At 43.3% G+C, this 26180-nt stretch overlaps 1 protein-coding gene across 1 annotated transcript in view; it reads left to right on the top strand.

Moving 5' to 3' along the window:
- Window positions 1-16571: 16571 nt before the first annotated feature.
- The window catches only part of KIAA1958 (KIAA1958 ortholog), a 37465-nt gene continuing 27856 nt past the window's right edge, over window positions 16572-26180 (top strand). The window contains exon 1 of the mRNA XM_052776477.1: window positions 16572-16732. The gene's annotated coding sequence lies outside the window, so the exon portion shown is untranslated. The remainder of the gene's footprint in view (window positions 16733-26180) is intronic.

The raw sequence follows: 26180 nt of genomic DNA, 5'->3' as shown, positions 1-26180 counted from the left end.
GAATCACCAACACTATAGTTTGAAAGATTTATTGATTAGTCCCTTCACCTATGAACGGCTGCATCTTAACGAAAGAATAGACCAGAAAGGTATCCATGATATCATTATCTTCTATAGCAGTTTTACTCAAAGTATGTGTAAAGCTGGCAGCAACTGAATTTAGTAATTTCAAATTTCAGTGGCTATCCTGTCATGGGTTAAGGCTGGAGGAAAAAAACCACTGATGGTCTAGTAGTTTCCACTGAAATTCTTTCTTTGCTCTGCCAGAAGCAGCCTCTAAGTGACCTGTGGTACTTCGCTGCCTATTAACCCATCCTGCCTTGGAGATTGCTGATTGGTGTGACAAACAGAATAAAACTAACTAGAACAAGTGGCGGGTTGGAAATCTGTCTTCACGGGAAAGTTCCAGTGGAAAGCTGTGAAATGGCTAACAGCCAGACACCATGCTGTATTTGGGCTCCTGATCGCTGATCGTCATCTCTAGTTTTCCCCTGTGTGGAGGTGTTTTCCCCTGTGTGGAGGTGTGCTGGCCTGCGAACAAGGGAGCTGCAGTTGTTAAAAGCTGTTGTTGGGTTCTGCTGTTTCGGCTGCCAGTGTCAAATGCCATCCCCTGCCCCTGCACACACCCCCCAACAAAAAAGCAGAGTTTCTAATATGCCTCTGCTGAACCCAGCCATTTATTTTGTGGGTGTAAATTTCCGCACCGTCAAGGGCTGTGGTTTACAAGCTGTTTTGGGTAATCACTTAACAGTTTGCCCAGTAGTGACCCAAAATAACTGCTCTTATAATTATGTAAAGGTGTATCATAAATAAATATGAATAATATACAAAGATACAGTTACGCTTACTTATAAATATATATGTAATGTACTTATATAATATTTGTACTACATATAGATAGTAGAACTTATGTTAATATTGTGTTATTATGCATTCTATATTATTTAATATATTATAATGTAATATATTAATACGGTATATATGTTGTTTATTATTATACATTATTATTATTATACATATTCTAGTCTGTTCTGCAGTCAGATGAGAGAGAAAAGATAGGTCTCACAGAGAAGGTACCTGACTTACGGGGTGAGGGAGCTGTGGTTCTGCTGGGATCCGTCCTGCTCCCTCTCCTATCCAGTGCTTTCCCGAATGATACAGTGGAAGGAATAATGCACCTGCCTCCGTATTGCACCTGCGCGGAGCATGGGGCCAGAAGGAGCCACAAAGACATGGGAGCACAGAATCAGATTTCAAAATCATCTTGACAGGTTGGAGATCTGGGCTGGAGACGACAGGGTGTGAGGTGTAACACGCAGGGTTCTGCTCTGTGGTAGGATTAGGGAACTGCTGAAATTACAAGCTGGGTAGCAATTTTATGGCCAAATTTTTTTTTTTTAGCAAAAAAAAAAATGCTCTGCAAAGGGGAGGGGAGTAACTTTGCTCCATGGCAAAGGTAGATAGGACAAGAAACAATAATTTTTGGTAGGAGGGAAAAGTCAGGGCTAGGCATCAGAATGTGCTGTCTAAGAAGGCTCATGAAGCTCTGGGATAACCTGTGAGGATGCTGCCGTGGGAAGTCCTCACAACCAGGTTAAATGAGTATCTGTCAGCAGGGAGAGAGGAACTGTGAGTCTGCTGAGGACGAGTCCTAATTTGTAGTGATTTTTCTTTCATGATTAAACCCCTTGCCTGTAGGAAGTTTTTCTCTAGAACAAGAGTATAATGGTCATTTCCCAACAGGGCTGAAGAAAGACAACCAGAAACTCAATTTTTTTAATAGGAAAGGGGTGGGGGTGGTAGAGAAAGGGTGCCTATCTGAAGTGGTAAGTGACTGCAAAGCACAACCTCATAACGTAGAGCATCGTGACCTGGTGTGACGTGTGAACAGGTGCATGGAGGGATGTCAGTGGCATGAAGAGGAAAATGCTGTGGTGAAATGGAAACACATTTCAATTGGTGTATCTTCAGCTTTGTCCTTGTCACAGTACCGGTATCTCCCTAGAAGTAGTCCTGATGCAGGAAAGTGCTTGAACAGTTAGAAACCTCCTCCCTTTTTTGAACAGCATGCTAGTACAGTATTTACACCTGAGCTGGGCTACAGTCAGGTGCTTCCATGTGGTTGTGCACAGCGAGTTTCCAGAATGACAGCCGACATTAGGGAAAGATGAGCTTTTGGTATGCACTTGGCATTGCTGTGTTTTCTTAACTTCTCTGTTTGTCTCCTCTCCTTAAACCTGAAGCCGCGGACCGTAATTTCTATAATTCTGGTGTCTCTGCAGTCTCGGTAAGGAATGGAGAGGATTTATTTATGTTCTTTGCTAAGTGTTTTCCTGAAGCTGTAGAGAAAACCCTTGTCGCCCCGTGATAGTTTGCAAAATCCACTGCAACACACCATAAGGAGACAGCATATTTTAGCTGGTAGCACTCCAAATGTCATAGCTTAGAATTTGCAAAAGATTGCAGGATGGAACAAAATTAATGAACTATTCTCAAAACGTAGAAGCTGACACTTTTTTTTAATCTGGGAGATTTTGATCCTTACCGTTGAGCAAGTTTTGCACAGAACATGTCCATGTACTCATTCAGTGGAACATTTTCTGTTCTCCATCCTGTGCGTTGTCCCCCTACAGCAGTCCATAGTCATGCCAGGTCATGCCACTCTACACTGTGAGGTTAAATATCTGCTCAGATTTTATTGTAACTGGAAGCTTTTTATAGAGTCTTCTTTTTTCATGTTTAACTAGGAAAATGAGTATTTCGTGTCTGAAATTTAGATTTCATACTGGGTTTTTTTTAAGCTCTGTTAGGGGAAAAATCATGTCTGGCTTTTTTTTTTACTTCTTTTTTCTTTTTTAGTTAAAGTGTATTTTAACCTTATTATCTGTAACTAAAAAATCGAGGGTGCCTTTTAAAAAACTGAGCTCTCACAGGCTCAGCATTAAATTTTTTACACCCAAGAGGCAAATGTTTATTGTGCAACCAGTAAACTACAATTGAAACTGTTCTGTAAAGTGCTTGGCATGGTCTGTGCTAGATGTATGAATCCTAGTAATTTTAGCAGACTTGATGAGTGTTGATGACTTAATTTTAAGCCATTCAGGTTTAACATTTCCACCTCTGATTTCCAAAAACACAGATAACTGTTGTGGAACTAAACCAGTTAAAAATAAGTGTTGTCTTTATATTGAATGAACATTAAATACCTACCAGCAGGTTTATAATTTCCAAATTTTCTAGATTTCAAGTTACATTTCAATGTAGATTCTCCTTACAGGTTTAAAACTTGTGCCCCCAAGTCAAGACATGCAAAAAACCCTCATGCAAATAACTTTTGTCAAAAACCTCTTTCAGTTAAATCCTGTTTTCTCTACACAGCTTCACTTCATAGCAGGATATAGCTAAGAACCCTGTAAATGGCTCATTTCACTGATCTGAATATTATGAATTAAACAAGCAATGCAGGACTCCACCCACTTTGTCTGACCTGGTGCCTGGCGTCAGCCTAAAAATCGGGCACAGCACTGAGTGTTTGCTGAACAGGCAGTGTGATTTGATTGAAATACTGGTGACTGATAAAGATTTTTTGTCTGAGGAGAGCTGGGTCAGACATTTAGATTTTACAAATCTGTCTTGATTTGAGGGAGAGAAGATAGTTATTGTGGGGGTGAGTGAAGAAAGCCAGAAAATTATATATGCAATATATATAAATCCACAGTATGTAGATTTTTTTTTTCCCTTGTCTTACCCTGGTCGCGGTTACTTGATTACCGTAAGTACCCTAAGGTCTCAGTCTTATAACATATTAGACATTATGGTGCAATACAGCAAAACACAGGTGAGTGATCCTCCCAGAAACAGAAACACTAGTCAATTAATGCTTGCAAATTTTAGTAGACCATTAAGTTCCATGGTTTTTTTTTTCCTGTATTTTTGCCCAGATTGTCTGTGAATATGTTTTTCTTTCAGCTAGCTTTTTTGGCTGGTTAGATAATCTATTCCGAAATAATGAGACTGATTTCAGTATGGAAATGTACAGCAGCCCTTCTTAGTAATGCATTCACATGCATGAAAAAAAAAGGCTGTCTGGCAGAGAAAAAAAATTAAACATTTGTAAATTTGGATTTACAATTTCTTTTGGATTGCAAGAGAATACATTATACTGAGCATTGTAAATAAGTTGTGTTTTGGAACAGCTCTGCAAGATAGAGGAGCATTACTGGAATAAAGCGTCAGGCAATTTATATGGAGGGTGGTTATCCACCCGGCCCTTTATTTGCAAGAAACATTCCACACTTTAATTGACCTCTCTTCAATATGCTGCATCTGCTTTAATGCACTGTGTTTGCTGTATGCATTTGAACAGTCTCATAAAGATGGTTAAAATTTGCTTTGGTCTAGCCAGGAGTCAAGGAGAAATAGCGGCTTGGAGCCATATAGCAAAGATATGCACTATTAACCATTGCAATTTATTTTTTTGCGTGTGTGTGTTAACATTCAATACTTTCCTGTTGGATAGTTAACTCTGTAAAGCTAAGTGACCTCTTTCCAGTCAGGCTTCTCTAAAACTGTCTTCACCTCTGCTGACCTCCTAGATACTGATTAAACTGTTCAGCTGTGTTTGATTAGCTTAGTTTACAGACCATTTAACCGGTGCAGAAGTATTTACATGGGATAATACTGTGAAGATTAAGATGGGGGAAGTAAAAACCTGGAACCACTTCAGCAGGTTTTATGAAACAACGAGGTATGAATCCAGCATGTGTATGTGCACTTTAAAATCTCAGGGCTTGCCCTTTGGGCTCAGTGATATATTTTTGTTGTGGAGGAGAAGTTGCTCTTTCTCCTTCAGTGGAAGATGATGATTTTCCTCATTGCAGCACTTGCTCTTCTGGCCCTACCCTGATGTTGGGGCCCTGCCCATGGCTGTGAGATTCACACTGGGCCTGAGGAATATCCTTTTTAACAGGATGAGAGCAGAGCAGATTGCTCTGTGTTTTACTTCAATAGTACTGGTGCACTACCACTGTCCTAGCACAATTAAAAAGCGGGAAGTCTGAGTGAACATATCTAGACCCAGCTGTTTGGTGTCTTTCCTTGGCTGCCTCCACCTGGTGAATTCCACTACTTGCCTACACTGTGCAGTGTTGGGAGACAGGTTTTCTTGTTCCCACTGGCACAGCTAGGGTAAATTTGTAATATTATATCATCTCCATTCTTTTCATCAAATGCCCCTTTTTCCACTGCTGATGGCCACTGGGCAGTGATCTTCATTCACATGTTCCAAGGGAGTTGACAGTCTTTTTTTTCCTCTCTTGGGTTTTTTTGGCAGACTGTAGCTTTTCGGAAGAAACTGGAATGACCAGTGCATATTCCCTTTCCTGCTCCAGGTCATTCATCAGGAGGGACTTCATTGTGCCTCTCGGTGAGGAGATAGAGGAGCATCTACGTGTGGGTTTTGAGACTCCCCTGTGGAGGAGGGAGCTGGAGTCTTTGCTCAAATGCAGTTTTGCCCTGACCCCCACAGATGTCATTGTCACGGTTTTGGGATTGGGTTGGCAAGTCAGTAGGAAGGCTTGAAGGACACACCTGGTTGCCTTGACGGTGCTATACAAATCTTCCTGTCAAATTAAGGCAGCCTTTGGTAGCCTTGGGGAGGGCAATAAGTGGGGACATCCTGGCTGTGCAGAGGGACCAGGGCTTTTGTGTGGATGAACCTACTATTCCTCTGGGTTTTGTGTGGGGTGTCCATCTTGCAGAGTGCGCAGTTTGGAGGTGTGGTGAGTTTCCTGCAGTCTTCCATGGGCTTTTTGTCCAGGGCTTATGTCCCAGGAAATGTGCTTCTGGGGCTGGGTTAAGCAGAGGTCTGCAGCGCTGCCTGGTGTAAAAGCCTCCTCCCAGCCAGCCGGCGACTGGGAGAGTTGGACCCAGGCCCCCATCACTTAACGCCAGAGCCCTCTGCCAGCAAGGTCCTTCTGATGCAGTGGGAAGGTCTGCTGTTGCCATTGCATACCGCTTTTACATGAATTAATACCTGCTCTCTAAGGCTTGAGGTATCTTGTTGAAGCTTTATTGAAGGTCAAGTAAATTAAGTCGTATAGGTCATTTTCATCTGCTTGATTCACCTTTCCTCTCTATTTAATGACTCCTTTGAAAGACACTTACAGCCGTCAGGGGTCTAGCAGTTTTCCCTCATGACTGTTGTACAAGAGCGATCCTATCTGGTAGCATTTAAGTGCTGCACTACTTTTAATCATGCTCTGCCTGTGCAAGATACTTTCTCAAAAATAATAGAAGTGTATCACTTCTGCTGTATTTGTAATTATACTATAAGAAAATCAGAAGGATATAGAAGTAAAATTTCTGCTGATATGACATGCTATTTGAGAAACAATGGCTTGGTTTTGTTGTGTGGGGCGTTTTTTTGCTGGTTTCAGGGGGCTGACAGAAGAAGACAGCATTACAATTTTTCACATGGTTTGACCCATTAGATTGTTTGGTAGAAGGTATTTGAGTAGGCGGCAAATTGAATTGCTTTTACATTTTCAAGACACTTAAGATAGAAAATAGAAAAGACAGCACCAGATAAACATGCTGCATATATAATAATATTACTGCCAAGGAAATTTAATTCAGTCTTCAGTGATGGGTTTGGGCAGATGTGTTGCATTCAGCTAGAGATAAGGTAATGCATGCAGTGCAGTCTCAAGTAAGTAGGAACAGAATGAAACTGATATTTTGCATTAGTTGTGTATTATTTATTGTATCTGATAAAAGTGTACAGCAGACACCTGATACTACCACCATCTGCCTGGTATCAGATACCATGTCTGCATGTGGAAGGGGTAAGCTGGTCCTGCCTGGACTTTCTGTACAAGAGTTGCCTCAGAAAAGCTTTTATTTTATGAACAACTACTTTGCTAGTGCTTTTCTGGGTAATGTGCTTCCTTTGCTAAGGCTGTAGTTCTGTCATTAAAAATCAAGATTTGCATTAGTAGTTGCCTGCTAGTGTGCAGTAGTCCCAGTATTTTATCTCAAGACAGTGAAAAGCAGCCGTTATGATCAACTGTTGTAAGAAACCAATATTCCTGTGCTCTGAGGGTAGGAGACTGCAGGCAGACAGTTTGGGGATAGTTCAGTATCAGAATATACTGTGAAAGGGAAGAAAGTCTCAAGTTTTGAGAAGGCACTTTGCCTGAGTGCTCTGAAGAGATAGATGTCAGTAATATCCTTAGATGGAGAATGAGAGAAGGAAGAAAACAACACAAATGCAGGGAGGTTTCCAGCTGTTCAAGTAGGAAATAAACTGGTGAAAGAAACTACCTGGTGCACCAGATAACCTGGTGGTTACGTTCCTCGGTGCTGTTCAGGTGGGAGGTGAGGTAGGACTCTCACCTTGAGTTTGCCTCAAAAGCCACATAACTGAGAACTGGTGCTTCCAGAAAGAACTTACTGTATTTTGGCATAAATCTCTCAAGGGAAAACCAAGTTTTGAATCAGATTCGCTAGGTAGGAGACTACAGTTCCCTCTGAAATGGTGCGGTCAGCAATAGCCTGCCGTCGTCCTGTCTGCTCTCAATCCAGCTGCCCCTGAAGACCCCAAGGAGGGCCACTTGGGCTGTCCACAGCACGCTACCCTTTGCACTAGAGAAACGTGGCTCCCATTTTACAGAAGGAGAAACTGAGTCAGAGGGACCTGGGCTAAAGGGTATTTTGTTGCTAAAGCGCATCGTGTGCAGTCAGAGACCACTGAGCTCCTGACCATGCTCCAGGATGAGAAACACCTCTGGGGCGATGAGCCGGGGTTGCCTTGCTCTTCCCGAGAGTGCTGACAGCTGCAGTGATTTTCCTTCCTGCCTGCAAAGGGATGAGCTCGAGGATGAAAGAAGGACATCGCAGCGTTGGGCTCGAGCTGTGCAATCCTGCTGCATGGCCCGGAGTTTGGAAAGGTTTCTGTTTGAACAGACCACCTTCCACAAGGCTGGATGCAAGAACAAGACCTCCATTTCTTAGGGTTTTTTCCTAATCATATGGCTGGATTTTCAGCTAGCACAGTAGTGTCAGGTTTATAATTAAAGCAAACCAGCCTGTTTGCTGCTGCCACCCCATCGCACCAAAATCAGAATTGTTTCCAGAGTGCAAAACCAGTGATCCTATCCCTGAGGAATGGGGACTGCAGGTCAGGTGGTCTAACAGGTCAGAGGGGCACAAAATGGGGAGAATAACCTCTACCCTGTCACCTGCACCACTGAGAACAGTTAGGTCCTTCTCCAAAGTCATGCGAAAATTACTTCTTTTGAGGGGTAAGTGCGTGCAAGAGGCTCGCTTGGTTACAGAGGTGGGCAACAATAATGAGCAATGTGTTTTGGTAAAGGCACAGCTCCCCTGGGGAGTGTCATGTGCTGCAGCCCTGATGACATCTGCACATCTCCAGGTGAAGGGGAAAAGCGCTCAAGAAAGAAGGTTCAGGAGTGGTTTGTGATCTTAACGAGCGCCTGAGCCACCACGGTTGGCTGCCAGGTGATGCCCAAGGTCAGGAGCAGGCTGAGCTCCACTGGGTTCATGCTGCTGAGCTGTGTTGTGGAGGACACACATGCAATAACAAGGGATAAAGGAGGGAAGACATGAATGAACAGTTGCAAACCAACCTGCACCTGGACAGCTCCATAAGCTGTCCTGGCAGTTTAGCAGTAACCTGCTCCTGTTGCTTTCTTGGCTCTCACATCAGCAAGGGCTGGGAGTGTGGTAGAAGCGAGACACAAAATACCTTTCCCCACAGACAGCGTCAAAACAATAGGTTTTTCTGGTAAGGAGGGAACAATATTCAACAGTGTCTTTTGGGGATGATACCTTAGCCAGTGATACCTTGAGGGGAAAGGGACTACGGCTACACAGCAAAAAGACAAAAAATGGGGAATGGAAGAGCTTTCTGGTGCTGCCTGATGCTCATCAGGAAATGCAGCTTGCTGTGTGGTGCATGTGCACCTCGTGCGCTCCACTGCACCTGCAGCATGCAAGCCACCAGGCTTGCCTGTGCAAAGCAATATGCCTGCATTTTGCTGACAGAAAGTTTTGTTGCTCTTCCTTATGGGATGCATTTGCTTGTTATGCTAGGGGAGCACGGAGTAACCTGGGCAGACAGACAGAATGACTGTGCATACCCTGGGGCAAGACACAGTGTTTGTTCTGACAAAATCCTATTTTATTCTGGCTTGTTTTGTGTTCATAAAGGCCTCTGCAGTGCCTGCTGGAGATTGAGTGGGCTGGGAGTGGGAAGTTGCAGTCTGCTGGGGAGAGCAGTTTTTCAGGAACTTTTGCTGCTGTAAATGAAACCTGTGGCCTGTCTTGTTGCCAGCTTCTTCTTCACCATTAACAGAGAAGGTTGTCTAGAAACTGCCATAAAGGGCAATCCTTGATTTTCTGTGGTAAGGGTGGTTTGAGAAGATTTACAAGCATTGTGAATTTAAATTTACAGGCATCTGTGCATGCACTGCTCACCAAGAGTGCTCCCAACTGCTCCGTCTCTGCTGCTTGACACGGAGGGCAGATGCTGCTCCACCCTGACCAAAATCTGCCCCCCCCGCCCCATTTCAAGACTCTGCAGACTATCACACGAGTGAGATACATCTTGCAACCTTAGTGATAAAGGAGTTTAGTGTGGCGTGAAGGGAGGAGGTGCAAGGAAAATGAAGTGACTGCCCTTACTGTGTGCATCACTCAGGATCTGGCATATGACTGGCAACTGGGAATCCCACTTGGCTGTGACATGCATGGCAGCAGTGTGTGCTGTGAAGGTGCAGGGGCTGCATGGAGCTGATGAAGTTGAGCCAGGCATGAAACCTTCACCTTACCTTGCACCAGTCCCTCTGGACGGGCCTAGACATCTCACATATTTCTCTGTGGCTTTATGCCTAATGGTAGATCTACGAGCATTGTTGGGGCAGTCAGATGCTATGAGGAGGGATTAAGAAAGCTACAGGCATATGTGAGCCTTGCTGAAACTGGCAGTGAGTATTTGAGTTAGACAGTTGGGTAAAGAGTGAATTTCTCAATAGTAATTGTTAAAGTTGGTCTTTAACATTCTGTGGAAGCACTTCTTAAAGCAGAGGCAGGTGACAGTGTTGCTCTGTTTCACTGAACAGTTTAGTCCAATGATAACATTACCACTTGTGTTCTTCATGGACATTTGTTTAAAATATATGTGAGTTTTGGTTTGGGGGGGCTTTTTGCTGACATTCATTTCTAAAGTCAGTCTTTTCCTAATGTTAACTGCTGGTGTCAAAGACATTGTACATTACTGGCATTAAAAATATTCCATAGGTAGCAGAAGTGAGCTGGTTGTTTTTAAAGCATGAAACTAATAAATACAGAATGACACCAAAACAGGGAGCCCTGAAGGATTCCACTCTAGCTGAGCCCAACATCGGATGTTGCGCAGCTGTCGCTGTGGTTCAGATCTGCACTGTGTTCCAGTGATGAACACCCCACGTTTGCAGCCGCCCAGGTGAGCAGGTCAGTCTCACCAAGCACTGCCTGCTTAGTGGCGAGGTAGCCCCTGGTGCTGTCTCCCTCTCTCACCCCATGCCACTGGCCTGAATGGTCTCCATGCATTGGAGGGCAATGGGAGAGAACATTTCTTCTGCATGTGTTGTGTCTTCGCAGGGTTGGCTCAAGTGTGCCTTCTAGTTGCTGGCACAGAACCAATACTGCCTGCAAAATGATGTATTTGTCCCGGATCCTGCTCTCCTTCCCCCTGCCCCACCCCACCCTTCTTGCTCTATCCATTGGATTGGACTCCAAATATGAGCAACCAGAAGCCTTACCTTTAAATAACTTTTTTTTAATGGCTAGTTACCAAACACAGTGCTCTTAGCTATGAAATGTTTAACTTGCACAGCTGTGCCGCAGAGAGAGAAATCTTTTGACTGCCCTTTCCCTATCTGTCATCTTTCAAAAGTGTACAGCCAAGAGATTTTAATTTCTTGCCTTTTTGTCTTTGGCAGATTTGTTCTCATGCTGCACAGCTATTCTAAACACAAGCCTTTTAAAATGCTCTGCAAGGCTTTATTTTTGTTCGTATGTTTTAGAAGTATTCCTAGTCCATTTGTTCCAATCTGGCAGACAGTAAGTACGTTAAATTTCCCCTGACAGCCCTCAGTGTTTTGCTTGCTTTAGCAACTGTAGGGTTAGACTGCACTGTAGTGTGATGTTGGTGCAGCTTGAAATGAAACGTGATTTTAACAGAGGTGGCTGCTCCTCTGAGGGCCAAACTGAAGACCATACTGTATGTTTTTAACTGATCTAAGAGTAGTGACACAAAAGATGTTTAAAGGGAGAACAGAGCTGTTCAGTTTTATCTCCTGCTGCTGCTGGGCTTTATGAAGCTGGTAATATGGAGCTTGCCCTTTGCAAATATAATTTGGGATGCCCAAACTTCTGAGGTGTCCTCTGTGTTTTGTAAAGCCTTTGAGTGCTTTGTTTCAGTGCCATTGTTTTCATGGAGGTTGGCTGTTGTAATCTGGTTACAAACAGGCATGGTTACAGAAGTGCTAGTGTTCGTGCTCCATCTGAAGCAGCATTTCAGCACTTGCGTTTCCACTCCAGCGAAATGGTTAATTTTCAAAAGGTGATTGCAGAGAGATCAGCTTGTCATATTGTAGATGACATAAGGAAAAACATGTATGTCTGTCCTGCAAGACTGCCTGTGTTCATCTGTTGAGTGTGGCAGCATTACCTTTTCTATTGCTACAGGAAAGTGTGGGTCAGAAATTGCTTCCAACCTTTTGTCTAGCCAGGACAGGGGTGTGCTGTGCCCCTGCAGCAGTCAGTGAAATGTGCCCTTCCATTTGGCACACCAGCAAAGTCCCCACGCAGGGGGCTGCTTTGCTAAGGGCTGGTTTGCAGCATTGTTGTTGGCTTTGTACATGTAATGGGACTCCAGCTGGAGGTGCCAGCTCTCTCTGACCCTTCAATGTAATCTCAGTAGACAAATGCTATTGAAACCTTAGACTGAACTGGCAGCATCAGTAGGGTTAGGAAGCTGAACATAGCAGGCCACTGTCACTTTTGCAGTGATTTCAGTGATAATACTCAATCTGCGCTCCCATCCTTCTCTTTGGTGCCAGCATGCATGTTTTTACTTGCAATTGGGCAGCTGGAAGTGTGGGGGGTGGAAGACAGGGACTGCTCTTCAAATCTGGTGGATCTTGTTTTCTTCTGCCTTGACATGGCACAGTGGGTCTTGAGATGCATGCAGGTAAAGGTGAAATGCTGTCAGTGCAAAGCAGGGGTGAAAATCAGCTCAAGGCTTAGATCTGGTGTAAGGCAGGCGGGAATTGTCCCTCTGGCTTCTTTCTCAGGTTGCTGCAGCATTGAATATGGATATTGCAATTTGCAGCTGGGTGAAAGGACATCTTGCCTTGGCAAAGTCAGAATAAGTGTTATCCAGAGAGGGGTACCAACAACATCACTGCTGTGTTTGGTGGTAGTAGCTTTCAGTGCTCCCTCCACCAACTCTATCTCACCAGTAACAGTTTGCGATTGGAAGAAGCCAGCCATGTTTGCAGACACCTAAAAAATGGTGCAAGGCATTAATACAAGAATACACAATACAGACTTTTTTTTTTGTTTTGGACTCACTGAAATAGTAAATAATCAGCAGCTCTGACTGGAGCCACTTTTTCTGAGAGAAGAGGAGGTGAAGCTGTCCAAAGAAGTCCTTTTGGAAGAACATCAGCAGAAATTCAAGAAGGCTGGTGAGGGCAGTTCAATACACTTAGCCCCTGTATTAATGTCAGCATGTTCTTTCTCACTCACCCTTTCTCCTTTTTGTTTGGTTTCTAATTTCTAAATAAGAGCCTGTGTCATTCCTCAGTATAATTCCAAAATAGCCCTTCTAGGTTCTGCTTTATTCCTCCATACAAGACATGTCCAGGTGTCTGCTAAGTCTGCATAAACAATTATGTGTAAGAGACCTCACTGGCTTCAAATATAAATATACTCCATGACACAGTTGGATGAATAGGTATCTAATGTGTGCATGTCCTTGCAGAAAATGTTTACAAAAATTAGATTAGTAATTACGTATGTTAGAAAGCTCTGTTTTACCTAGACTGTGATCTTCAGTTATTTCTGGCATGTTTTCCAGTGTTTGTCATTAATTGCTAATAGGTTATTCATATCTGGAGAGAGTTAGAAGAAATTAGATATTGGTATCAATGTCCCTGGAATGACTGTAGGGTATGACACTTCAGCTTATATTTATGGGATAAAGGTTTCTTTTTTTTTGAATGGGCAGTGGCTGTATATTTTCTACTAACTCTATTCAAAGGCTGGAATAAATGCAACCACAAGAAAGAATTTGTTGGAAACACTGTCAAGTTGACATTGTAAAATATCTTCTGGTATCTCTGAAACCTACTGTGTTTTAAGAAATATTTTGGTTTATTGTCTGTCTTTTAACTGGCAAGAGAAGAGAAAGTCTGGAGTACCACAGATGGAAAGATTTATATTTTTAAAGTGTTTTTTTCTGTTATCTTTGGAGAGACTAAGAAGTTTATCTGGATGCATTTCTTGAAGGAGGTTAGTGGTGTGCTTTTGAATCATGTACCTTAAAATAAATTACTATCCTGCTTGTAATTACTTTTATTCAGTTGGTTTTAACTAGCATGCATTTCGTCTAGGGCCATTTCTCACTCTAATAATGAAATGAACCAGTATGAGAGGAAATGGGTAATTTTGGAAGGAATTTCCTCATCTATTTCCTGCAATAGATCCAGTACTAATGAAGCATAGCAAGAACAGACTTTAATGCAACAATGTAACAATATATGTATCAATATTTTAATGGGTTTTCTTGCATACCCCCTTCCCTTTAACTGGTTGCATGATATATTGTCTTACTTCCATTTGCTCTGCCAAACATTCAGCAGTGTACGTAGCATGTTGTTCTGAACTCCAGTTGTCCAAAGGCCACATTTCTGGTTTTGAATCTCCAAGAAGAAATAAGTGAGGGTTCTTGAGACTCTTGAGAGTCCTCCATGATAGATAGAGCTCTTCTTCCAAAGTCGTCTTTTGTGTGCCAGCCGCCAGTGCCTCTATATGTAAAACATGAATATTGTGGGTTTTCTCTCTGTTTCTTAATCATGCTCCATCCCTAAATCTCCATGTTGTACATGCCAAATCTTGCACTGATGTTAGTAACAACTGTGCTTGCTTGAGAACACAAATTAGCTGTTTTGGCCAAAGCTTTGGAACTTGCCTGGCTAAAGCTTTGTCAGGTTTTTAGACACTCAGGGTCAGGTTTTACAGATGTTTACATGCCTACAGAGACTCTGAAAATCTCACCCAGTGCTTGTCCGTCCTTTTGATTACATAAGTGCCTCTAAGAACTGGGGCCTGGGTTGACTGAGACAGCCGTGGTCAAAGGGACCTTCTCCATGTACATACATTTAAGCCTCTGTAGCTCCATTCCCACTGAACTCACACCTGCAGGCTTTCGAATGCCACGCAGCACAGCCTAGGTAGGCCTAGGTCGATCTCTGTCCCTGAGATCTCTGCGTCTCACTGTGGCTCCCTCCCCGCTTTCTCCATCAAGAGCAACAGTGGGTCAGGCTGCTTGCCCTGTGGAGTCGCCACCAACTCCTCACCTGTATGTAGGTACAGCATCATGAGGCTTCGATCTCTTTGGGCACTTTCAGGGAACCCATCTCAGTAATCTTAAAATGTCATCTGTTTTAGACCTTGGTTTAAATTTTAGGATAATCTGAATTGATCAATTATATTATGTTAGAGGCACACAGCTAGAAATGTTTCCAGGGATAATAGAAAAATTGGCACATAGTTGGGTGCAGCATTTCTAATTTTTTCTTCCACTGGCTGTTGACTACAGGATTTCTGACTGGCTTACATTTGAATGAAAATCCTTGCTTTTACTGGCTCATCTCTAGGGCAGCTTTCATGTAACTGTTTTTTCTACATCATGTTGAAGTCTTGTCTAGGAACTTTATTAGGGACTCAGCTGCATGTGATCTGTTATGCATAGTTGGATACAGCCTGTTCATGGAATAATCTGCTGTCTTTATGTTTCTTGTATTTTTTTCAAGTCTGTTCTTTCTTGCAACTCTTTTCTCCAAGTTTTTGGGGGGTTTTTTTGTAGATTTTAAAAAGCAACTGCAGGGCAGGACCTCAGTCTGATACCAATAGTTTAATGATAAGGATAATTGTTGATACTTCAAAAAGTGCATTGTAAAGACAGTTTCAGAATGTTTTTCTTGCTGAGAATTAAGCCCTTGGAAAATCATTTAACATCCCAAACCATCTCTGTGTTTAAAAAAAAAAAAGGGGGGAAAACCTAAACCCTTACATTCTAGTGTAGAAAGTGGAATTTCATCCTCGCACAGAAATGCTGAGTTCCTGTGATTGTTCTGATTTTCTACAGAAAACAACCTGTGTTGATTTGTGTGGATGGTTAATAGTGTGGTCTCACTGGCACTGTTTAGCCAAATAATGAATGTTTTCAGTATTACCATAGTTACACTATTCCAATTTCCCTTTGCTTAGAAAAGTCCTGAAGTGAGAGAAATCCTACAAATAAAAAACACAAACCAAATCTGGCATGGTAAAGTCATCAAGAGAAGCTGCTTGCATTTGCTTGTGAGGAATAGCACAGTATCGTTACATTGTCTGGGCTGGAACTGAAGGCATTGGTTTTCCACCAAGAAGATGGGAGAGTTTGGTCTTCATAATTTGTGTGCAAGTCAACGTTAATATTCCTGTTTTCTTTTTAGTAAATTACATGCAGACTTTCTCTTAATACAATTTCTAGGAAAATGAAAGACCAGGGAAAACATTTTGCCTTCAGGCTGTGGTGCTTCATTCTCCTTGTTGTAATTCTAAAATTAGAGAGGCTCCACACTTCATTGTAAACTCAGGAAATCATGTATTTTAAAGATTTTTCCAAACGTGGTGCAATTTCTCCATTAAAGAATGATTGTGAACTGCAAGGTGAGGCAAATGCTAGAGTCTTTGATATAGTGCAGTTTTATATTCAGATCATCCTGAGAAATGGTGTGAAGAAAGATGCAATTTTGGAACAAATTTTCATAAACAACACAAAATAACCAAGCCACGATACATAAGCTCCTTGGTAGCACTTTAAAATCTTATTGTTGATAGACTTTTCAGAAATGATTTACCAGAAAATGTGTTCATTCTTTAAAAATGTCCTTCACTAGTAAAATATGAGAGATGGCCAAGATTGACTGGAGGCTACAGTTAAAACTCCCTGCTGTGTTTTACTAATCCTAATGCACAGGCGTCTTCTCAAGTACTCCTCTGAGCTGTCCCATTGGTTGCATGGTATAGTGGTGTACATTGATGTCACCATCCTATTTACGCTGACATTGCTGTCAGCAGTTATATTGACCAGGCTCGTGGAGGCGCTGTGAATACCTGGTCTTTACCCTGGCACTGTTTCAGCAGAGCTGTTTAATTATTAAGATGTTGGCTGAATGCAGAGTCCCCTGTCACTGTCACTTCTGCCTCCTCCCCAGAGCACCTTTTATCCCAGAGGCTCCACATCGAGTACTAGAGGTACCTGAGAGTCCCTCCTTGGTTACTGCAAGACCCAGTTCTGGAAAGCAGTGTTGCTGTTGTCACCCCGCTATAGCTTGCTCTGTGTGAGGATGCCAGCTGCTCTATGAAGCATAGCTTGCAGTCGTTAAAAGTGGAGGTAAGAGTTTCTAGCACTTGAAGAGAGGCTGGATTGAGAGAAATGGAGCAAGAGGTCTTACTCTTGTTTCCTGGAGGCTTGATCCCCATACTACCCTTCAGCCCTACTTTGAGGGCTACAGGGGTGGCTTTGGGCTCTCGTGAACAGTTGGAAATTCCTGGGTAAAATCTGAGCCTGGACTGGAAACCAAACAGCTCCAAAAAAGCTGTTTTCCAGAGCTGTAACACACCTTTACAGCTGTGTTTGAGCACAGCCTATATATTTACACATGGCTTGCAAAGCTCTGGAAAGAGCTTTAGAGAAAAACCCATGAGCAGGCACTGATGTATGTGGGGTTACGCACTGATGCTGAATTCCTCAGCAAATGTTGTTGGAGCCAGAGCATGGTAAATCACTTGTCCTGCTGGTTTTTGTTTGGTTTTCATTTTTTATGTTAAATTTTGGTAGGCAAAATGTGAACTCAAAGCAAAAGAATCTGGCTTGCTACAGGGATCAAAAGGCTGGTGACTCAGCTAAAAAATGCCATCTGTCAGAGTTAATGATACAAGAATTATATGAGTGTAAAGGCATATTTGAATCAGTTCTGGCTCCCCAAAGAAGAGAGATCAAAATTCACCCATCCAGGGAAGTGTCTGCAGTGACATTATTCCTTGGGCAAGTCCAAACTCATAAATAGACATTTGGGCCTGCTTCAATGACCACTGAGCTCAATAGAGTCTTCACCTCGGTAGGCATTAGATCAAGCTCTCCTAAGCAAATTTGATGGTGGATAGTTTGGCTGCATCACAACAGCTGTTTCCTTCTGTGCAGCAGTGGTCCTACCTATATTCAAGGAATGATCAACAGTGCAGTGATAAAATGTCAGAGCTGGAAACCTTCATTTTGACTTTGCTGTAGAAAGACACTTTATGAAAAGGACGGATTGGGTTTGAAGGTGTGGAAAAGTGCAGTGTCAGACGCATTACAACCTCAAAGGAAGGTAGAGCCTGTCGCGTCCCAAAGTTGGAGCGACTCAGGTTCGTGGATTTCCTTTGTCAGAATTAAGGTGAAACGACACCAGGGGAGTTCAAACAACAATCAACATTTATTCAACCTAGCTAACCTTGCCCAAGTACACGTGAACTTATCAATTTGAACCTTGCAACATGTCATTAAGCCGCTGTTTGAGAAAAGAGGGGAGGTGTAGAAAAAGAAATGGAAGAAGAAACATGAAATGTGTCAGAAGGAGAGCCCTCCCGTTGAGTCACGAGGTTCAGAGCGGACCCCCTTGCTTTCTGGACTCCTTCTCAAAGAGGAGCGCAGGGGCGGCTAGATCCACTCCTAGTCTCAGACTTGGTCAACGGTTTATGTTTAAAAGGATGAGGTGTAGGAACTGTGGAAAAGAGAGAAGGAAAAGAGGGAGAGAGAGAAAGAGAAAAAGAGAGAAGGAAAGAGAGAAGGAAGGGGTTTCGCCAGTCCTGGGTCCAGCGTTGGTCCAGCCAGCGTAGAGATCCAGTTCCGGAGGGCGCGCGCTGAGGACTCGTTCTCCCTTCTTTTATAGCGTGTTAGTCGATGGTCTCGACATGCGCAGTCCCATTCCCGGGGTTCTCTGGAATCGGTCGGAGAGCTTTCGGGGGGGGGTCATCGCAGAGTTGCCTCTCTTTTTCTGCTGGCATGACCGCTTAAGATAGAAGCACAGTCCCATCCTCCATGGGGCCTCCTCCTCCAGGCGCATATGCTGTGCTCCTTCTCCTGGTCACTTAAGATAAGGAATTGGGGCTTTGGAGAAGCACGGTCCCACCCTCCGGGGGGCCCTCTCCTCCGGCGGGCCCTCTCCTCCGGCCACATTATCCTGTTCACAAAACTCCAGCATTTTTACAGAGGCCGTTTTCTCCACCAAAGTTCTTTAACGAATGTTTGAGACGTTGAATTTGTCAGACCGTCACAGAGCCAAATTGAAACAAGTGGTAGTTGCACAGCTTTCCATGGGTTTGTATCCAGGATGGATTCTGCCCTGATCGTCATTCTTGCTACATCTTCTCCACTGTTGCTAGCAGAGAAAGCCATGAGTGCAACTGAAAATGTTTGTTCTCTCCTTGCTTTTGCTCTGGAGAACTTTCCACCATTGTAGGAATGAATGCTGGAGTGAACAGTTGAGTAAATCATTGTTTCTTGTAGGATGATGGAGCATTTATGTTTTTAAAAGCAGGATTTGAGCTGGTCCGGCTGGTGTATTTTTATTTTGAAACTTCTATTCTATATAGAAGCATTCCTAACACATAGATCTTGTATTTATTTGGGCACTGCAGCAGGCAGCATTCTGAAATGTAAATGTAAATTTGTTAGTAGCTCAAAGAGAGGTGGGGCAGGGCTACATTCATCCTAGCTGCAGGAGGAGTCTGATGCTTTAGCAGTTCAGTAATGCAGGACTTGACTTGTGGCTTCAGTTCAAGGACATTTAAAACTGATTGTGTTTTCTCTCCATCAAAACTCTGCCATATTTAAAAGTGCATCGAAAATTGCTATATGGGAACAACCTTCTGAAAACTGATTGGTGACATGATGAAGACTTGAAAGTTTATTTCTACTCCTTTTCCCTCTCCAGACTTGGAATTTAAGGTATAGCCAGAAATAAATCCACATATGTGCACTGAGCACACAGTTGTGTTCATTCAGTGGTACATATATATGCAAAAAAAACCTCCAACAAGCCCCAAACCGTTTTGCAAGGGGGTGCTTGTTCATTGATTTCTGACATGGAGATGCAACTTGAACTGGAGTGCTTAGGCAGAGATAGTGACTGCACAGAGATGAGACAGGCGAGCTAGATTTCACCAGTGACGCAAGCAGCCAGAAATGCTGCCCAGCATTGCATGTTGGTGATGTGAAACACCGAATCTGAATGCAGCTCACGGACTGTAAGTAGAGGGGGAAATTATTTCCATGTTAGGTCCCTGCAGTTACCTTCAGCCTGTGCCACTAACCTGGGGACAGACAGTGGTCATCCGATAGTTCATCTAAAAGTCTGTAAGTCCGCAGAACTGCTAGTGCTAAAGTTTGCTTTCATTTGTCAGCCTGAAGAAACACAGCTTTCAAGCCAGGGCAGAGTCCATTTCATCCCTCAGGTCTTCACTGCAGACCACAGTGAGAAGTGTCTGTGTTAACAGAATTAGTTATGTTTCATTGAGGCTTTGAGAGAAAGTTTCAGGGGTGCAGTTGCTAAATGCTGAATTGAACAAGGAGGATTTCTCTGTCTTCCATGTTTATGCTATTCAAGCACTGTAACTATGTTTACACTATTCAGTGCTTTCAAAATCCTAAAATCTTGTCTGGGTTCAGCTCAGTTGTAAGCAATGTGGAGAGTTAATATTTTACAGGATTACCTTAGTGCTACGGAGCTTCTGGGAAGACCATCGCAGAACATGGGATATGCAAGGATGACGCAAGGTCAAAAAAATGAAGTGTAGCACTGCCAAGTGCTTTGACTTCTCTGGAGCTGGAGGTGCTCAGCAACTTTGCAGATACATTCATGAACTGTGGAAAGCTCACTTTCCTTTCTGACACGTTCCTTGGAAGGAAGATCCTTCCTTAGCAAGAGGAAGCAGTCCCATGCATTTCTGTACCATTCTCTGATGATCCTACTTACTTCAAACGAAGACAAACAAATCAGGCCTATGTTCCTGAGGACTGAAGCTCAGGAGTAGGAAGCACCAGCACAGGGAGTGGCGTGGTGGAGGGTTCATGGTAAGGACTTAACATGTGTGAGCAGTTATCAGGAGAGTCACAGTGAGCTGGGAGGAATGGAGTGACAACAGGTCAGTCTCAGGAAGCTTAAACTGAGACATTGGTGTTTGGATGAGAAGAGTTTCTTAGGTGACGAGATCCTGCTTAGATCGCTCAGATTTGCTGCACCATCTCTGCTGCTCCCTTTTCACCTGCTTCTCCTCTTAGTGCTCTTTTGGTCCCTTTGTGAGCCTTCAGCCTTGCTGTGCAAGAGCAAGGCTCATGTAGCTCCTGTTTAGTGGCCACTGAGGAAAAAAAAACCAAAAATAGAAGCAGTGGTGCTTGTAGCGTTACATTTGGATTAAGGATCGAGCCCCAAAACTGTTCCTCAGTCTGTTCTGCTGTCAATGGATGGATCATTTAATTTTGTGAATGAGGGAGGCTCTTGGGAGGCTCATAGTCCTGTGGCAGTCTTCCGTGTGAAAAGGCAAGGAAACCCCCAAACACTGTCCCAGCCAAATCCTTTTCTTTCTCAGCCAGCTGAAGTATTTGCACCAGCAAACAGGTTTTGCCACTTTCCTCTGGCTTGCTGTGATGATGGCTGCAGTTGAAGGTGTGCCACATTTGGCAGGGAGAGCGTCTTCCCTCAAGATTAACCATCAGCTGAGGAGGAGCTGCGGTCTTGTGCAGCAAGTGTGACAGACAACCATGAGATTTTTCTGAATGGAGACCAGCACTACTTGCCTGGAGAGATGTGTGGTTATTTTTTCTTCCTAATTCCCCCTGCACCCCCATCTCAGGAAAGCATTCTTGGTGCTGCTCCTTGGAGATAGGAATGGTAATTGTGGTTCATTGTGGGTGAAACCCTGGCCTGCTTATTCAATAGCAGAGCTCCTACTGGCTTCAGAAAGCCCAAGATAGAAGCACAGAGGCTCTGAGACACACAAAAGCGAAGGTACTTGCTACACATAAATGATTGCATCGATACAAAATTTGGGATGAGCCTAGAATTGTGGAGGTGGAAAATTAGCATAAAGATTTTGGTTTGTTCCTACTGTACATCCCTATTTATTTCTAAATCAGTTCTCACAGAGCTAAAAACATGAACAAATAGTATAAGCTCGCATAATTTGGAAATAGTGATATTGTTAAGGTGAGAGGTTGTTTGTCCCTTGAAGACACCACCTGGAGACTGTACAAAAGTGACAAGGAAACAGTGACAAATGAGCATAGCTGGAGGAATTATCCTCTAGTTTAAGGATACATTGCCAAACTATCTCACAGGCTTGCAGAACTTGCCAGAATTTGTGAGTGTTTCCTCTGTAATTTATATGTTTTTGTTTCCTGGAGAGGCATTCAATTAAACACACGTTTTTGTAACTGAAGGGAGCCATGTACAGTTTGTGTCAGAGATGGAGGTCTGCCTCTTTCCCCCACGGTGAAGTGGAAGACCTAGTTGATTCATACCTTGCCTATAAGATGTCATTATTTTCTACATGCTTTCCTTCTTTCCCTTTCTGCTTCTTCTTGTCTCATAGTCTTTCTTTCAAGCAGAAAATAAATTCAGTTGTATTTGAGTTGACAGAAGTTTTGTACTTCTGAAGTAAAAAATTAGACAAAATGCACTGACTTGTTCCCAGCCCTTCCAGTTTTCTGGCCTGTTTTGAATGAGTGGTTGTCCATCTCAGTCCTTTGACAAGTTGATGACATCCTTAGCGGTATCATTGAAGAAATCAAAACACTGGGGCAAAGAGGCTGTGCTTTAACTCCACTGTTAGTAGCAGTCCCCCCATAGGAGATAGCAAGGAAGGTAATTAGCAGTGGCATGATTTTGGGTGCTCTGTTGCATGGCTGGTGCCTCTAGCATTTGGAGAGCGTTATCTGGGGGAGACATCAGCTCCTGCTGAGTCTGCTTCAGCCTCTTACTTTGGGAAGGAGAAATACTGCCTGTGATCCTGGATTGATAGCTAGTGGAGCCTGTGGGACCGCAGCAGGACCTTTTGGGGACCACAGTACTGCTCTGCCTTCTCTGACGAATATACACTTGGATTTCTGCTGTTGTTGACTTCAGTCCTTTAGCAATGTTAAGCATTTGGCTTAAGAAATGCTAATAATAAAAGAAGCCCTAATATTGTCCATTGGGTAAAATCCTGAATGAGATAGATACTTACGCTTACACACATAGATACTTACACATGGTGGCCAAACCTTTAATTCACAGTGCTCTTAATCTGTTAGCTAGTAATTGTGTTTCCTTACTTCTAAGTATGAAAAAGATCCTCAAAATGAAGCAGTGCTTCCCCTTCAGATGTTGATGTAGTAACAGCCCAGTATGTTTGGCCAGGACAGTGGGGCTGAAAACAAAGAGGATGTAAAACATTCTGAGCTTCTTTTGCTAGTATGAGAAAGCAGAGCCCAACACACAAGAGTTTGGGACCTCTGAGTGTAAAAGCTGATAAAACATTGCTTCTCCATAAAAGCACTTAGAAGTCATGTTTCAGCTGCTGTAAGAATGGTTTGAAATTCATGCTATGTAAAATGACTAAATGCAGGGTTTTTTACACCTGTCTTTTAATGGTTTAGGATTCAGATTTTAGTTTTTATACAGCTGTGAGATTAGAAAGATTACTTTTTATTATTAACAAAAGTAATTTTTGCATTGTAATCTTACGTGAGAATCTTGGGTTTTTAGAAAACTTACAGTAGTATCAGCCTTGGGATCATGTCCCCAGAGTTGGTTAATGTAGCCATGGCTATACTGTTCCCTTGATTTGATCAGCGTGGAAGTTCGTGAAATGCTAATAATCAGTAGTGGTAATAGAATCTCAAACATACATTTGTGTGATGCAAGTTATGCTGTGTCGACTTGTCTAACATTACCCTGGGAAGGAAATCCATTGCTGACTGCCTGTGAGTCTGTGAGAGGTCAGGATCCCAACAAGGTTTCTTACCTTCTTTACAACAAAATGCACCCGTCGTCCTCCCTGAGCTGTAGGTCCACCAAACGCATGTTGCGGTGTGCAGATGCTGCTGGAGGATACCCACTTCCCACTGCACACCTCTGCTTCATCCCATTTTTTTGCATTCAGCTCCTTCACTGCATCCTCACCTCTGCTGCCTCCTTTCTGGGGGAGCCACAGCACAGACTTCCCCGTTTGTCTTGAAGAACCTCCCACGAGGTCCTAACCAAAAGTCCACTGCAACACTCTGATGCACAAGTAGGCAAAGAAGGAGAGGTAATTGAGGTAGCCAGGTCTTTGCTCCCCACCGGTGTTTGTTCATTCTCTGTATGGGATAAAGGGAGGGGTTCATGGTGGCCACAGCTACCAACTGCTGTTGCTCCTGGGACTTGCCTGGTTTCAGTGCTTCTTCTCTGGTCATAACAAAGGGCCTGTTCCTACTGCTGTGTGCAAAATCAGGAAGAATTTTGCCTGCACGGAGCTAGCTAAGCCAAGTCCCATCCTAGAATATGGAAGAGGGGTGCTCTTCAGAGGTTGCTATTTTTCATTACCCTTTCGTCTCTAAGTAGATCTCCTGTGGCAAAGCCCTGGTTCTGGATACAGAAAATATTCCCTTTCCCAAATCAAATGATGTTCCAGTTAATGCATTAACGATTCTCAAGGAATGGTTTTGCAACAATAAGGCTTTCTGGCATAGCATTCTGTACACATTAGTCACTACAGCGATATGTTGTAAATGAGGTCGTAAAAGCTAAACAAGCCATAAAATCAGATTCTTAGTTTAGGGTCCAGATAGCTGCAGTGAATTTCCAGCACCTAGACATGCTTCACTCTGAATTAGATACTGCTAAGCTCTGAACTGCAGAAAAGTGCTGTGGAAGGTTAAAGCTTTACCATCTGAAATGCAGCTAAAATACCAGTGTTATTCACACTGAAGATGTAGCTTGTTTTTGCCAGCTACTGTATGATTTCAGAGTATACATATTAGCAGGTTATTAAGCATGAGTCATCTTATCAAATCTTGCCAGTCTGAATGAAGGACTTATATAATCTTTAAAATTTGATTTAGCAAACAAGAGCAGACTGGCAGCCAGGAGCATGCTGTCTGACTGAGCAGGCAAGGTCCCTCTTCAGGAAACCGGGTAGATTATGATGGATTTGCTGTACTTTCTACAGGCTGAGTCCCTCCCCGCCAAAGTGCCCTTGTCAACTTCTGCTGCAGCTGGAGAACCGAAGACACGTTGTTTCTGAATAACTGATGTCTTTGGACTGTCAGCCCTGCACAAACCATCTACACTGTGGCAGTTGACCTGATCTTATTTGCCTGTGGGGAAAATGGTTCTTCAGCCAAACTGGGCTTTCTATGCTCCCAAGATACATACTTGGTCGTGCAGCAACTGAGCAGTTCCATGCTTTCCAACAGGTTTGCACTGATGTAGCTTCGGACTATAGCCGTGACTATAGCTCTCCCTCCTTTCCCCTGTTCACTTTCCAGATTGTGCTCCTTGCTGTATGTGAGTATGGTGTTACTCCTCCAATCTCTTGGTGTTTCTTTTGTGGTGGGGTGCGTTGTGAGTCCGTATCTTTGAATATACCAGTCAGCAGAAATGTGGATGCCCTGGGGGTTTTGACCCCTGTCCAGGTTGACAGTATATCTTTAAAAGGTTTAAAACAAATCACAAAATATAGCAAACAACTTTTAGGTGTTGAAAAGCTGTATGTTTGAAAAGGGGAGTCTTCTCCAGTGCCTAAAAGGCTTGCAAGGAGGGGACCTACTGCATTTATTATACTGTACAGAGGCACTAGTCATGCAAGGAGCTTTGTGTTATGGGTGAGGCTGTGAGGTCTGTACCATTGCTGGGGTTTCGTGTGGGCAATAATAGAAGCTGGAATTTGAGTTATTGTAGCCGTTGTTCTCTGTGGATGCACCGTGGCTTGAGCCACTGCAAAACCAAGCTTGAATCTTACACTATTTTAACTGTGTTTCCTAATGATGTGCTTCTTCCTGGTCATCCATTATCCAGGACTTCCCTCCATGTCATGTTTAATTTCAAAGATGTTGGAAAAATACCTAGAAGTTTGCAAAATATCTAGAAATTCCCATGCTGGGTCCATTCTTGACAGCATCAGTGAGGCACAGTGCCTGGGTGGGGAGGAAAGACCCATGGCAAGCCTCATGGGGGGAATCGTAGGCAGTACTTGTCCATTCTGTTTCCAGTTTTGGTTTGCACAGGCAACCCTTTGCCTGGTGAACAAGAGTGGGTGGGCAGGGATACGCAGGCTGCAAAACCATTGAAACACAGCCTTCTTGCTTCCCTTGGCACAGAGCAAACATGGTTATCTGCAGCTAGCTGGCAGGCGACTTTGAAGAGCAACTGAGTAGGCAGGTAGTAATTTGTGCTGATTTTAGGGAAAGCATTCTCCCGGGCCAGTTAGCCACTGTTTAGCTGTCTTTTCGAGCCACAACACAGTTAATTTTGCGTCTAAAAATGCTTGTGTAGAAGAGGACAGGGAACAAAATAAGGTGTAACATTGGCATGAATGCTGCATTTCAGTTGGGAAAAATGTAACGGGTTTTTCTGCCTGTATAAAAATATAAGTGAGATGGGAACAACGGGAGCTTCAAGTCTTGCAGGTCATGTTCACAAAGCACAGGAGGGAGGTTAGGGAGAGCCTCCAAACAGGCCTGCAGAAATGAGCAGAAGTTCCCAGTTACTTTTAGCTGTCTGAGAAGGTCACCAGAGGTGACTTCTCTGTTACCAGGTATACACAAAGAGACATGCTCA

The sequence above is a fragment of the Harpia harpyja genome, chromosome Z (assembly GCF_026419915.1).
Source record: "Harpia harpyja isolate bHarHar1 chromosome Z, bHarHar1 primary haplotype, whole genome shotgun sequence".
In the NCBI taxonomy this organism is placed as follows: Eukaryota; Metazoa; Chordata; class Aves; order Accipitriformes; family Accipitridae; genus Harpia; species Harpia harpyja.
This window is presented reverse-complemented; position numbering and strand designations above follow the sequence as displayed.